This window comes from Trachurus trachurus, assembly GCF_905171665.1.
Source record: "Trachurus trachurus genome assembly, chromosome: 23".
NCBI classification, from domain to species: domain Eukaryota; kingdom Metazoa; phylum Chordata; class Actinopteri; order Carangiformes; family Carangidae; genus Trachurus; species Trachurus trachurus.
Window position 1 is genome coordinate 12,576,767 of NC_139912.1, and position 16,081 is coordinate 12,592,847.

General features: G+C 41.6%; 1 protein-coding gene across 1 annotated transcript in view; it reads left to right on the forward strand.

Annotated features, from left to right (window-relative positions):
• Positions 1 to 2,128: 2,128 nt before the first annotated feature.
• Positions 2,129 to 16,081, forward strand: part of adipor2 (adiponectin receptor 2) — a 31,861-nt gene continuing 17,908 nt past the window's right edge. The window contains exons 1-2 of the mRNA XM_083999834.1: positions 2,129 to 2,240; positions 15,976 to 16,032. The gene's annotated coding sequence lies outside the window, so the exon portion shown is untranslated. The remainder of the gene's footprint in view (positions 2,241 to 15,975; positions 16,033 to 16,081) is intronic.

A 16,081-nucleotide genomic window follows, 5' to 3' on the forward strand; every position in this document is an offset into this window, starting at 1 on the left:
TTGCCATCACCAAACACTGGAATGAGCAAGAGGAAATACATCCCTCACACCCCACGTGTCAAAAGCATAAGATTAGTAATTGTACTTTTTTAAGAAGATGATGGAATATGATGAAGTGGCTTCAGGAAACACTGATGATGAATGACACTGACCACGATGCTGATATATCATGTTTTCTTTTCTGATATCTGGCCACCGATTTGTCATTCTGTTTTATCTGCCTTTCCCAGGAGAAAGCAGGATGACTGAGACAAATTCCTAGAACAGATTATTTTAAGGAACCAACCGTTTCATATATTCAAGCTATTTACCGTGTGTCTTCAGAGAAAAAATGATGAACCACACTATCAGTACCAGACAGGGCTGAAATCACATCACATATTGTGCCTGTGTGTACACCGAGTCCTTGGCACAAAACTCAAAAGACACTTCACTTATACTGTAAAAAAAAAAAAAAAATTCAATTACTTGATTGTAGACTTTGTCTGAAAGTCAGGCAGAGGGAGTTGAACTCTATGCCAGCCAGTTCAACTGATAAGCTGAAAAACTGCAAGCTTAGTAAATAAAAGCACATGTTGTGTAGTTATGAAATAATTTTCAAGTTATTGTAGGTTTAAAAATATGCTGTAAATTATATAAGATGTTGTTCCATTGTAAATCTGTTGAGTGAATTGGTCACAATAACTTCTCTTCCAACTTTCGCCCACCATTAACAGCTCTTATCAATCAGATAAGATATGATAAGATAAACTCATAACCCCAGGATCATACCCCATGGCAGAGTATCAAGGTAACATCCATTGAGATAAACTCATCTGCGTCATCAAAGCAATTGCAGCAGGATTTTCAGGACTTTAGAGCCACCTCTTCTGAGTGGTATCTCTGTGGCCTCTCCTTTCCTGTAAACAAAAACATATCTGTTGAAAAAGTTGCTGAACGTGTTTAGGGGTGAGACTGCATACTCGATTTACCAGACCAATGAAACTCTGCTGAACTGGGCTGAACACGCCCAGCTGCCAAGGCCTTGCATCACAATAAATCCATTTGCACAATCATGTAATCAGAGATAACCATAATTGTGGCACAGCAGGGTAGTGTGTTTGAGTGTGTGTTTTTGTCTGTGTGTGTGTGTGTGTGCTTGTGTGCGTGCGTGCGTGCGTGCGTGCGTGCTACCCCTCAGGCCAGGAGAGCAGACAGGACAGACAGCAGATGATCCAACAGTAGGGTGATTCTCAGCATGAAGTCGTTTTTTATCACACTGTGTGCTCCCCGCACTAGTGTTGTGTCACATGCCACCTGCACCTCTTTTATTTGGTGTAGTTGCTCAATACATGTAGTGTGTTATGGTTTATAATCTCTTAGAGAACACTTTTAATTATATTATTATTATTACATGATGTAATAACCTTAGCCTGTTTCAGAATACATTACATTGATAACATAGCCTACTATCACTGAGACATTTAACACTTGTTTTAAAGATAATGAGTCTGTGTAGTCAATGTGTGTTATGATGAGTTAATCATTTAAATTGTAAACAGCAAAAGAATATATAAAATTTATGATTTATCAGCTTTATATAAGTCTGGATATTCTGTAAAACTACTTTATATAGGCCTAGTCAATATCTTCATAAATCATTATAAATTTAATAAGTTTGTAGGAGGAAACAAACAACTGTCAGTTTAGATTTGGGATAAGATAAAGTATGGTGGGGGGTCTGGTCGGTTGGTTGACCAAACATTGTTGAAACTTGCTCAATGTCTACATGATTAGTTACCAAACAAGTTTCTCACTGAAAAGGGTGTTGTCAGCGTAATTAAACCACCACTGCATTTTAATACAGGGCGTTCATCGCTCACATCATACCTATATCACCACGCTTATAAGTTTCAGCCGTGAAATGTTGCTGTACTCACACATTTTCACATCTTTAACCTCGTGGAATTCGTGAAAGCGTTTAAAAAACTACAAAAAGGGTGCTCGAATCTGTCTTCCTGTTCCTGGTCGTCAACGATTGGTCGCTTTATTCTGATTCTGCGTTCTGATTGGCTGCCCGACGCTCATGCGAGCGGCGTCACGCACCGACTGCCTCCCACCGACGTCTCTCTGAGTCAAGTCTGGTCCATCGACAGTCAGTAAATGTTCAGAGTCCAGAGGAGCAGAGCGGCGACTACAACTCTCTGTTAACTGAGTTACCTTACCCAAGGCACGGATTTATCGCCAGACACCAGGACCAGGTGAATAACACAACTGACATTTACTAGTGTTGACTGTTATTGTTGTTGTTCCGTCTTGTTTCAGACTGTTAAATCCACCCAGGACTTTCCCTTAGCGTAGCAGCGTACCGTTAGCGCCTCTCTGTGAATGCAACCTGCCAGCTAGCAGCTTTTGCTATCCAGCTAATTCTGGCTGTCAAAACAACAGAGAGGAGCATAATCTGCTAGCCAGCCAGCCAGCCAGCCAGCGAGAAGAAGAATAAAACACAGCTTTTACGAGACATTAATACCCACTCGGACTCGGTATTTGGTTTGTCTAAAGGCAGATAGATCGATGTGGGAAGCTGTCAAAATAAACACAAGCTCTGTTCAATAGTTAACTGGCTTCTTCTTTCGGATGTGGCAGCTCCTGTTAGCGGACTAGCCAGCTCGCTAGGTCGGTGTAAACAAACCCTCATCACAGCAGCAGCGGCAGCAGCAGCAGCAGCCTGTCGACGGGCTGCAGCCTGCCTCTTGTTTTTCTTTGCCTCTCTCACAGCACAGCTTCTTCTAGGAAATGTAAGGAAATATTATCGCAGCAGCTGAGCCTTATTACACATAGAAACCCTCCTTTGTGTGTGCTTTTTCCCCCCTCTCTGGGCTGGAAGTGGACGTATTGTCGCTGTCAACAACAAGAGGTCTAGTCTGGCTAGAGTTTTTTTTTTTGTTGCGTTTCTTTGTCTTGATTGCTCGCCAGTGTTGTGTTGACTCCTGTGTACTCTGTCTGCCTGAGTTTACATCATTGCCTAGTGTGGCTATTTTAGTGCACTTACATGTGTTTCTATTATCACATTGTTGATTTATTTGATAACTTGACTGCTCTGTTGTGGCTCATCTTGTTGCCAAACTTATGTTCTTTGCCTTTTTTGTATTTTGATGCCTTTTGAGTCACAGAAAAAATCAGGTGTTAATAATTTACCAGTGAGTAGTGCCAAAAACGTGCAGTGTATATTATTATGATGACTTTTCAGACTCAGCTACTGTCTTTATACCATACAATTTGAGCCAAGCAATTATTAATTCATGAGCAAATTATGTTCCCATGTAAGATGGTACAAGTTGATTTCATGTTTTTGAACCCCGGAGACATGAAGACCTGGCCTGAACCCACCTGTCTTGTCTGCTTTAGCGTGCGTTACTGTGAGTCCCTGGGGACTTCACACAAGTTTCACTGTAACTGAGAGTAATATGAGTATTGTGTTGTATTGAACAGTTGCCTATCAATATCAGGAGAGAAAGACACAAACATTTTCACTATTGATCAGCCAACGTACACTATTAATTTGACTAAATAATGATGCATATTGAAGGTGGGGCTGCTAAAAGTGGTAACTTCGCCATCACCCATAACTAGTAGGTAAACCTGTTAGTCAGCTAGTTTCTATAGAGTGTGTACAAAGAGAGAGTCAGTGTTGTGTGTAAATTCTGATTTTATTGCTACTTGATATTTCTTCTTGTTGTGGTGACTGCATAGGCTGCATGTACATGTGTGCCCATCCCATTTCAGTGTTCGTCTGACTCATGTTTGGTTTGCCACAAAGCATGAGGTCATGTCATAAATATTTTATGGGCTGGGTAGCTGATAGCCTATTTGTCTTCAACCCAAACTTTATATGTACAGAAACACTCCCCGCCGCCCCCTAGCTCAAGATTAGCCCATGGATATTTCATGGAGCTGCTGCGTCTTTGGTTGGTATTTGTGTTGAGACCCATTTTGCATTTTTAATCAAGGTCTTCTCGTGCAGTTTGACCCTCTTGGGCTTCCTGAGTGTCATTATTTCAAGGTTCAAGTTTTGTTTTTTTTCCTTTGCAACTCAACAGCACCAGAAAGAAACTTAAAACGGATGTGTAAATATAATTACCGTACACCTGCCTAGTCCTGCTCTTGTTCTAGAGTTGCACCTGTGCATGTCAGCGTGTGTCTCTGTCAGAGCCTGCGTATAGAAAAATCAAGTTTTGCACAAAAAGTAGCACAGTAGCCTACCCACAGTACCACCACAAAGTTACCACATACCCACTGTTTGTCTGTAAAGTCTGTCGCTTGCAATTTCCTGTTTGGAGATATTTATTCGCATTAATGTGTGCATTAGCGACGACCACAGAGCAAAACATCATATTTTTTACTGGAAGTACAACTTCCTAGAGACTTTAATGTATAATGAAGTCACTCTTTGACAGTGTGCCAGGCAGGAGAGCAGCTAAACATAGCTTCTGAGAATAGCAGTGAACTGTCATTGCTAAATTGATTGATCATAAGACCGAGTGGCTGTGTCTCTCCTTCTTTTATATTCCTCTCTCTCTGTGTGTGCTCTTCTCACTTACCATCACAACTCTCAGTATAAGGCTGTGTGTGTGTGTGTGTGTGTGTGGTGAGCAAAACAAAAAGAACAAATGTCCCCTTTCTCTGAAATTGTTTACTGTCATTTTGCTACCTAAGTGACCAGTCACATACATACTAGTTACTAACTCCATAGGCACAGTAAGTAATTTTGATTATTGATTAATAGTTTTTTTTTTATATTCTTTGATACAACAGCTTGCACTTTAAGAAATTAGGATATTACCGTATATTCACCAAATCATGAAAGAAAGCAAATGAGAATATAAGATAATATAGATTTATAACAATGATAAATGTGTGATAAATGAAATACAATTATCTATTCCCATAATAATATCCCATATTATAACAATAACTTTGTATTAAAGTATATAAAAAACATGCCTCTTCATGTTGCAGCAGGAAATCGTACATTTAGGTGATCAAACAGTTATTTGACAAATATAACCTTGTGTTGTATCCAGTCTACTTCACATCTCGCACACGAGAGAAGGTAACTTAACACAGTCTGTAGCATTAGGTTCCCTTTTCATCAAAACATTTAGGCGAGCTATTTTTATCTTCATATGACCCACCTTTGGATTACCACCCAATGCTTCAAAACAAACCCACTGCATTTGGTTGCACTGCGTTCGCCAGCAGTGCCCACAGCACACTGACCTTGCTGTGGTCGGTGTAAATAGGGAAATTTTTATTTAAATCACCTTCCAATGAGCACAAGTCGCAAAGACCTTCACAATTATTGGAAAAAAATAAAAATAAAAAGCAAAGGAAAACAATAAAGATGAACACAAAAAAACAGAACAAAGCCAAAACAAATGGGTCTTAAATGTCCACGTATGTAGATGATTAGTGCAACGGGAGAGAAATCCAGAGTCAAGGAGGGAGAGAATAAATGTATAATCATTTCCATCTCAGCTGTGGATGCACTACTGTTGCCACTGAACAAACAAACAGTTTACACACTGGTACTATACTGTATACGCTGAAGAAACCTTAGGTCCAACAGACAGTAGACAGTAACCTGAACCTTTGTTTTTCCAATATTAATCTGTAGAAAGATATCAGCCGTCTAATCTTATATAGAGTGCGCTCAGTAGAACAGACTGTTTTACGTAAATATTTTGCGGCTCAGACGATATGTAGAGTTAATTTTCGTCCACGTACCAGTGGTAGGAGACGTCTTTAAAATAGCTTGTTATTTGACTAAGGTTCAAGGAAGGCAAACAGGACCGAACCTGAATCTGCTGTTTGAGGGAACTTGTTTTTGCTCAGGGCCTCCTTGGTGTAATCTGAGTTTGTTTGACGGAGGAACTGACAGTGTTTAAAATAGTGTTGCAAACATCGTATGTTTGTATGAGTCAGGCTACCTGTTTGTTTAATACCAAACCAAACAGTGACTATGACAAATTGGCCAGTCTCTTCTGGCAAAGGGCACCTGAAAGACACGTAGTTTAAAACCCGTTCCTGTGTCATGACGGTATTATTACATAACAGTGGAATTTATTTATCAGTGTTAATATATTTCCGCAGTCCACCGTGTCTGTCAAACGAGTGAGAATACTTTAGTAGTAGGCCTAATTGGGCTGTGTGTGTAGTGTGAATGAAAGAACAAAAGTGTGGTGTTTTTTTTGTGTGTGTGTGTGTGTGTTGCGCTCACTTCACACTGGTTCTCTTTGTCTATCTCCCCATCATAAGACCGTTGGCACCCTAATCAGAAACTCACTGCTGTACCAGGACTGAAGGGTCACCAGGGGACACATACCCAACCTAGATATTTTCTTGATATTGTTTTTATTTTATTTAACTGTCTATTTGGATGAATGCTTGGTTGCTTGGTTTATTTTTGACATAGAAAAACAACATGCTGCACAGGCTTCAGATTCAGAGTCGTCATGTGAAGAAAAAAACCCCACCCAATGAGAAGAGAACAAAGTCTCGCACTTAGTCGTTTTCATGTGTAACCACGCGCGGACACAGAATCAAAGGTGTGTTTTCACTAATGTCATGGTAGTGAGGGTGTGTATGTGTGTTATTATGTGTAAGTGTAGGTCCCAGTGCGACCACACAGGCCCGGCGCGCAGTAAAAGCAGTCATGTGGTTTCTAACAGCAGGTTTAGATCATTGTAAAGCTGTCCCTCGTACAAAACGGGGGGGGCGGCTATTCACCTGCCAGAGGAACTCACACAAAAAATGTTGAGTTACAGGAACAGATGAAAGGATATTAGAGGACAGACAGTGAAAGACTTGAGTTAGACCCCAGTTAAAGAAAAACTAATATCCAGAAGCTGACTGAAGTCCTTCAAAGTTTTTAGAATAAAAGATCATTTTAATTTTCTCTTGCGGCTCGATGAAAAGGTTTGAGGTCATCGCACCGCAGAGGCTAATGATGATGATGACGCTCGGGTTTTAATTGGTTTGCAGCTAGGGACAAAACCACAGGGACACACAAAAAATGATGTCGGTGATCAGTGCTGTTATTTTTCTCCTACCTGAGTAAGCAAGGTCAGGGGCTTAGGATATTGACAATTTAATGAGAAAAGAGAGTCTACACACCAACGCTGAGAAAAAAAAAAATCAGTGTTGATTAAAACGCTCCCACGGACGCCCACTCCCATGACTCCCGTCACTATCATCCCACACTCAGCCTGGCTTCTGAAGCTATAGGAGAGGTTTATGTTGTAGTAGTAGTAGTGGTGATATTGGCAAAAGAGACGCACAAACACATGACAGCAGGGAGTTGTAGTTCAAAGGGCAATGTGCAAAAAGAGTTGCCACAAGTCCTCCTCTTATATAATGTGTTTGTGGCTTTTGGACTGATGTTACAGTGTTCAGGCCCAGCTGTCTAAGGGATCTATATATATATTTAGGCTATATATATACAAGGCAGTTACTGTGGCTCCTTTAAAAAGAAGACGTGGCGTCATCATATATTGAATTAGAGGAGATAAATGGCAAAGGAGATTTAATCAAAACGCCCTACGGGACGACTCTCAATGAGCTCTAGTTTGTGGAAGTGAAGTGAGTAAGGAAGAGATTCGGATCATCAGAGTAGTAAAACCTGCTCTGACCGGTTATAAACAGACGGGCCTGTGTAACCTGTTCAACAAACGTTTTCTCCTGTTGACTGACAACCCGAGAGAGGTCACCCCCAAGTCTGATTTCAGTTGAAGATTAGATTTGTTGAGGGATATTATTACAATAGTCACATATATCTGTTTAATGCATCTTCATTTAAAGGGTCATTAGAAAATATAAAGACACAATGACGATAAGGATTAAAAATCTCCTCTAAGGCTGAATTTGGCATAAAACAATATGCTCAAGTGATAATAACATGACAGCTCCATCTGAGTGTTACCTCTGAGCAGAGATGTTTAGTTTGCGACTGCGAGCTTTTTCATTTCTGGAAACTGATTCAAACGACAGGTCAAGACAAAGGTCAGTGTAACAAAACCTGCCTCAGACATTTAAAAAAAAAAAAAGCTGCATTAAAAGGACTTTGCTTTAATGGGTTCTTATCACATTCACTTTGACGGCACTTGAACAAATAATAATAGGAAATGGGTAGAAATGTCCTCAGCTCTTCCATGTGTGACTCACGGTTTTGTGTGTGTGTGTTTTAGTGAGTGTTTGTGTGTGTGTGTGTGTCTGAGAGAGAGAGAGAGAGGGAGAGAGAGTAATAGCATAGCAAGTGACAAGCCACAGGCCATATCTGATGAAGTGACTCAGACACTGAGCACACATTGTAGGGGAAAAGCCACTTGACAGCCACTGACATCACAGCTGAAGAACCAGCAGCCAATACTCACAAAGATGTGGCGTTGCGGTTGTGTGTGTGTGTGTGTAAACTTGCTATACGATGGGTCAAACATTGTTTCTTTTCTTTTTTTTGAACACCCAGAAGAAGTTTGACTTTGATCACATACAGTGTGCATCATTGTCATGTGCAGTAAACGGCCTAAAAATAGACGATGCAGTTTGATTTTATAGCCGAGCCACTTTAAAGAGGTTCATGTTGCAGCCCAGCTTGCGGCGTGGCACGGCATGGCACATGCATCTGACTCATCACGTTATTGTTAAAAATGTATCGGCCGTTCTAACGAAGAGCCGCCTGAACATCCGAGGGCTTTCTGGTTAATATACAACTGAATAATAATAAGAAAGAAAAACTGACTTAGTCGTGATCGCACACAAATACCGGCTCATCATAGTAGAGTGGTCCAATTCAGAAAAAGATTATTTCTATTTTGCAGAGAAATGATGAAAAGTCTTTTCTGTGGCTCTGTCAAGACAAATTCACAAGGATGTGAAGCTTGAATAAGAGGAGAGTCTTCGCCCTGAACAATAAGTTTCAGCTGGATGAGAGTCTGAAGAAGAAATGATCCACTTTGTTGCATTGTTGGCCGCTTGAAATTTGGTCCAATATTGCCTGATAGTGAATAGGAGATGTTTGTAAAACACACCTCATCCTCATCCTTTCACTCGCCAGTCAGTGTCCTTCCTTTTCTTTAGCGCCTTTACTCAGCTGATTGTACCATCTCCTCATCTCCGTCTCCATATTTCTCTCTGTACTCCGCTGTATGGTCTCGCTTACATGTGTGAAAATTGCTTTTATTTTTCCCTCAGCATGTGGAGCGGCTGCACAGTACTCGGTCTATACTGCTGTTTGACCTTTGTCCTACATGTGTTCACTGCTCAATGAAAGTTCAGCAAACACTGCTTCCCTTCAGACAAGTCTCAAACTCGATTGTGTCACCGTGCAAACACTCATGCGGTCCTCAGGCGCAGCTGACGGTGGCTGACGAGCAGACGATGCTGCATAGCGGGTTTGGCGAGCGATTGTCTTCCTCCCACTCCGTAACGTCCTTCTGTCTTCGTACCTCTCCTTAAATTTAGCAGAAGTCGTGCTTTCAACCTCTTCTGTCCACTGCCGTCATCTGCAGCGAACCCTCCGACATTTTCATCTACTTGTCACATATTTAGGCAGCGTTCGCCATCACTCAGGCCGCCTGCAGACTATGTCGTCCTCTATTAGACATCACTTACACACAAAGTGATAAATGTGGGATTTTATTGTACAAATGGGCCCCTGAACCAGAAACGGCCACTTCTTCTGTTTCCTCTCTTTCATCTCACTGCCACCTCTTGCTGCCGCTCAGGTTCATCACCCACTTTTCTCCCCTTGAGGAGAAAGGAGAAAAAAAAAAGGAGAACAAATCAATTCCCATTGACATTTTCTCTTTGGTTTTCTCGCCCCTTCTTTTCAGTCTTTTCATCTGAGTTCCTGTTGGGTTTGTCCGTCAGTCGCCACGATTGATTTTTTTGGAGCCAGATCTTCAGTGACAATGAGTCCACACTGCTTTGGAGTGGTGTGTGTGTGTGTGTGTGTGAGTGTGTGTGTTTGTGTGAAACAATGAGATGAGGACAATGTGGGACAGTGTCCATGAATGAATGACCCTGTGTCCTGTTTGCATGCTAATCTTAGCGTGTTAACGCGTGTATAGTGACCATAAAGGCTCCGGACAGTCAACGCCTTTAACTTTGTACGTCCATCCAGAATGTTGGACCGACAGTTGGACGACTAGGAAGTGTAAAGATGGTTTACATTGTCTTGTAGATAATACGCCTGTTAGCTTCGCATTAAAGGGATAGTTCAACATTTTGGCAAATTGGCCCATTGCCACAATCCCTATAGTCATAGCAGTAGGTTCGTTACCTTTATTTGTTGGTGCAAGCTATTTTTAGAACGGCGGAGTTGTTGGATTGTGTATTTTATGAGTTTGATGAGGGAAACCAAGAAATCCCATTAGCCGCCGTAGCGTAGCTCTGAGCAGCTCACGGCTCTGCTCCGCCATTCTAAAAACTTGCACCAACAATCAAAGGTAACGAACCTACTCCTAAAACTATAGGGATTATGGCAATAGGTCAATTTGCCAAAATGTTGAACTATCCCTTTAACAGGGGGGACAGCTTAGTTTGACCTTTTCCTAGTGTACACACTTTAATTAACATGGTGAATCTCATTTGTTTAATCTATATATGAACAGAATTGTAAAAATAACAGATGGCCATTCACGCCGTCTTCAGTCCTGTAAAAGGAACAGCAGCTAAGATAAGGGACTGCGAGGGACGGCAAGGTGATCCGACGGTCAGGGAGATTACGTTTTGAATGAATGGTCACATCGAGGTTGACTTCCTCAAAAACCAATCAGTAGCATTCAGGGAGATGAACCCCTGCCTCTACATTTAATAAATAATTCTGAATAATAAGAGCTGCCTCTAGCCCGTGTGTGTGCGCTGGTGCACGAAGTCCTGGAGACAGTAATGTGGTCAACAAAGAGAGGCACAGCGCTGTGTGAGTTTGAAGCTGATGAACTTTGCTTCTCTGAATATATTCAAGGTCTGGATTCGGTGCATCAGACACAGAGCCTGCAGTGGCATTCAGCGCAGATAAGATGTGCTGTATGACAATAAATAAACGAAAATGCACTGCAAGTACCAAAGTCGGAGCGGCAGATTTTATTTTGTTTTATTTCCAGTGTGGCAGCATCAACAGAAATGTGCAGACATTCAGTTTCTTTGACCTCTTATCTTTCACAAACTCATCTCCAGCCCTAGAACTGAAAAACTTTACTCCATTCAGATCAGAGTTCACGTCGGTAGCATTTCAAGATCAATAACGTCCCTTGTGTCATGACAAAAATCACTAAGGCTTTTAAAATTGCCCATTCAAATCAGCCTGCCAGTGGATAAACACACTCACATTATTGCAGTTATTGACCTGGAGGTCAAATCAATAGCATCAATATTAAAAGCTCAATAGCATCCATGGTTAAAGGACAATAATGTTTATTAATGGGGGCTGCCGTGGAAGCTGCAGGGCCAGTTCATGATGTCAAGAGAATAAAATATTAAGAATTAATGGAGGAATTCGACTGGTTTACAGACATGTTATTGCCTTTTGAAATAAACCGTGCCACGACACGTGTCTAAAAATATCGCTGACAGCGTCCGGCCGCGATTGCTTGCTCTGTTTTATCTATTTAGGGAAATGGTTGAAAAGCAACGCCGAGCAGTTTCATTAAACAAGAAAGGGAAGTGTTGCTCAAGGGCACGCCAGCGCCACATCTTCAAAAAGTCCGAGCGCTGGTGGTTAATCTGTGTCCTGACCCATCTTGAACCTCCAGGCCGCTGCTGGTGTTTTCACCTCGCTGACTCCCCCCGAGGCCGACGTGTCACTCACAGACAGTTTGATGGTATTTTTCAGAGTTGCAGAAGATGAACTCGTCGGCTTCGATGTGGAAGAATGATCTAATCTCACTCCAGGGCTTCAATAGAGAGAGAAAAAAAACAAAGCGCGTGTGTGTACGACATTGTTTCAAGGCTTTTATGAGCCAAGAAAATGGTGATCATACAGTCGCCCCGCATGAAACGTCTTGATGAGTCATCTTTGCATCCTGTTGTCGACGGACATTATTCGTCAGCTGTTCCCTCAGAACTGAAACAACATTGGGATTTGGCTCAGACCCTGGGAAGCCCCATTTGGTTTTGGTGTGTGTGATTTTTTTTTTTTTCTTTCTCAGTTTTTCTTTTGCTTCATCATAGTGAAGCTTTTTATCTCAGTACGAGGTCAGTGCGTTCTGTTCTGTTCTGTCCGCGCCGCCGTCACTGTTGTTGTCCAGTTCGTTCTTGAAAGCAGTGCCAGTGTGTGTGTCTGTGTTTTTGACTGCACTTGTGAATAATGAGCTAATTGATGGTAGAGGAGTGCAGACAGTTATCGACCCGTTGTTTCAAAGACATAGAAAAAATATAAAACATTGCATAGTTTTTTTTTGTTTTTTTTCAGTAGACCACATTTTAATTACCTCACCAAATATTTTTGGCTATCTTGTTGTCATCAGGGCGGCGTCTGATGTTGTTTCCACTTTTTAAACACGCAGTCCAGCGAGGCACTCAAGGGATTAAGTCAACAAAGTTACATTAAGATTATCTACAAGTATTGAGAGATGGACATGATTTGAACGTACAGATGCCTATAGTGCTGGGAAACTGTCCATGCTCTCTTTGTATGTGTGTGTGTGTGTTTACAGATACGATCACGTGTGGCCATGTTGTTCTCCTTCCTACGAATGCTTTCAGACTCTTATCAGAGCCACACAGGACAAAACTTCTCAGCTATTTCAGCTGTAAGGAGAGCTGTTTGTTCTTGTGTGGCAATCAGGCCACTAGACTGTTATCCTGGGAATCGACTGCAGCTGCGAGAAAGAAAGAAAAAAAAAAAAAAATCCCATCAGAAATACTTTATTCCTCGTATTCCCCAGCTAATAAGGAACAGGCATGAAATCTCACTTCACATCATGACGGAGAATGAGGGTGCAGTTACTCAAGAAGAGTGTCAATGTAATTTTCCAAAACAGTCGATCGGGGAGAAAGAGTGGAGAGGAAAAGAGGGGGATTGATTGTACACTCTCTGACTGCAGAAGTGTTTGATTTCGATTAGGGAACTTGCCCATAGGCCAGTCATCGCCGCTCTGCACAGACGGTCTTTTTATCATTATCGCAGCACAGAATAGTGCCACTGTCTGTTTGGTCGATGTCGTCGGATTATAAAACTTTTTCCGATGACTTCTTCAACGATTTTGTCTGTGCTGCTTTACTTTCTTCTTTTGTCTCTTTACCCCCTTTCTGTGGTTCCTTTTTTTTTTTTTTTTTAGCTGGACAAAGCCCTATAAATGCAAATGTTGCTGACTGAGTGATGATGATGATGTTACACCAAGCTTCCCCTTCTCAGAATGATTCGACATAAACAAGCTGCGTTGCAAAAAAACAAAAACAAGTCACAAGTCATTTGATTATCTGACTTTCAGATCCGATTATAGTGACTTGTCTTCAAAAAGCACCTACTGACACATCGAGGGACTTCTCGGACAAACCTTGGTCACAACAGTCGGTGACAACAGAAACATGAAAATAAGAACAGTTTCTTTGGGAGTTTGTAAGACCACGACAGAAGCAAACAGATAAAGGTCTTAAATTGACTGTCACTAAGTCGAATGATAATTTTGCATCACCTTAGTGCTCCATCCGGCCTTATACCTGGTTTTGACATTTCGCTTTGTTGGGTTTTTTGCCAGTGCCAGTTGTCTTTCACTATCAGCATTTGTGGTTTAAAGTGTTTCTGTTGTCTTTCACTTGAAAAACCACATATATGCCCTCGCATGCGCAATCTCTTCTCTGAAAATCCCTGCTCCCATTGTTGTTCTGTCTGTTACGAGCATTAATGTCTTCACTTTTAAAGGGATAGTTCAACATTTTGGCCTGTCCTGTCAGGGGCAGTTTTTCGGCAAGCAGTCTCTGCATTTGCCTCTAAAACAACTCCGTCTCATTAACGTTCCGTTATTATCTCACAGCGTGGTGAATGTGCAGGTCACAATTTGTCCACGGGGGTGTTTTGGAGTTGTGTATTTGATGAGTTTGATGAGGGAAACCAAGAAATCCCATGATCCTCCGTAGCGTAGCTCTGAGCAGCTCGCGGCTCTGCTCCGCCATTCTAAAAATAGCTTGCACCGACAAATAAAGGCGATGGGCTAATTTGCCAAAAATTTTGAACTATCCCTTTAATGTTGAATATTTTCTTATTTGACCTCTATCAGATAATGACAATTATAAGTGAGCAAGTAATGTCAGAATACACTCACTTTAACCTGTATTTTCACAATTATCCTCTAGTTACTCTCTTAGTTTCGCCCTTATACGTTGTCTTTGTTGGATGTCATTCAGCAGAGGTCATTTAAGTGCAGTTCATTATGTTGTATGAGTGTGTTTGCTTGTTGTTTATCGTTGCTACCCATTAGTAATTCTGTCTTCTGCAGTCTCTCTATGTGTGTGTATGTTTACCAGCACATACTCAGGTGTGCACGTGCAATGCATGCCTTTGTGTTTCTGTTCTCCCCCTTGAGTGCACTATCCCCTAATGTATGTATATATACTGTATGTATGTTGCAGCACAGAGAGGTTGGTTTAAACGAGCTGGTCCGGTGCTCAGGGGCACGTTCAGGTTGGTTTGGCCCCTCTGGAGCGCTGCTGTGTGTTTGTGTTTGTTAGAGCGAGAGGAGCCGTGAGACAACAGTGTGCATCAGTACGCTGATATGAACGTGCAGCTGCAGCTCTCATCATTTACGGAACATTAAATCTTTGGTTTTGAGTGAGCGAGTGTTTGGAAACATGCTGCTGTAAAAACACGCAGGAGAGGAAATTTGGTCTAGTCCAGGTACGCACGACATGTGTTTTGTTTCTCCCACTGGAGGCTAAGTTTCATCATCACAAGGATGCAAACGTAAATCGTCCAAACCCCAAGGACTCGCACAGGGTCTGTTATGTTTTTTCACTGCTCCGAGTTGAGGCGGTGGTTAAGGTTATCGTGTGTTTAATAAACACAACCTGCACGCTCTTATTCCTGTTGCCATCGTGACCACTTCCTCTGATTTTTGTAGAGAGATTTCTGTCTGTGTTTACAGCTGTGTAGCGGCATTGTCACAACACACGTTGAGTCTGTTCCTGTCTGTGAGTAGCGTTTCCTACAACAGGTGCAGCTGGAAAAGGCTGTTTTTTGTGTGTGTGTGTGTGTAGTCACACCAGAAAATAAATATGAGACACTTGAGCAGGTGTTTCGTGCCAAGGTGGTTTCAGATGTGAGTATCACTTCCAAGTTATGAAGCGATCTGTGCAAAAGCTGTTTGATTTTTATTTTTTTTTGGGTGGAAATATCCGACCTCGCTCCCTCACACCTGGATTTTGGATGGAGTGATCCCTCCCCGTGACAAAAGACAAGTAAACATGTAGAAACAGTGAGACGGCTAATGAAAGATGAAGAAAAAAAACAGACTAAGTTCTCAACACATCTACTTCCTGTCTGTGAATCTCCCGTTCCTGTCCTTGACACCTCTTGTCGCTAAGCAACTCACCATGACAGCGAGTTGGGAGCTCCTAATTGGCCGTCGCTGTTAGTAAACACAGGATTTTTAACTTTTTGAAGTGACAGATAAAGCGTCTTTGTCTAATGCGGTGCACAGAGATGTTTCAGCAGGAGGCTTTTGTGTTTTAAGACGACTGAACGTGACCTTTTCATTTCATGGCTGCGTCTCTAATAATTATGTTTTTGAATATAAATATGAAGCCTTCCTGCTGCTTTTGCTGGGTGTGATAAGGAGTTTAAATTGTCTAGTGCGTCAACATCTGTTTTAATGCTGTGAAAATGTGTTGTTCCTTCATGTTCTGTTGTTTATTTGATTTATATGGATTTTATTTCACATTTTAGGATAAACATGATACTAACTTTCTTCCTTCTCTCTTCCTCTGTTTCTCTCTCTCCAGCTTTGTCGCACAAAGTCGTCAAGTCCTAGGACTTCAGCCTTTCCCATTGGAGTGCAGGTTGGTCGTCTTATTTAAGCTTCTTGATCTTAATATAACTGTTGCACCT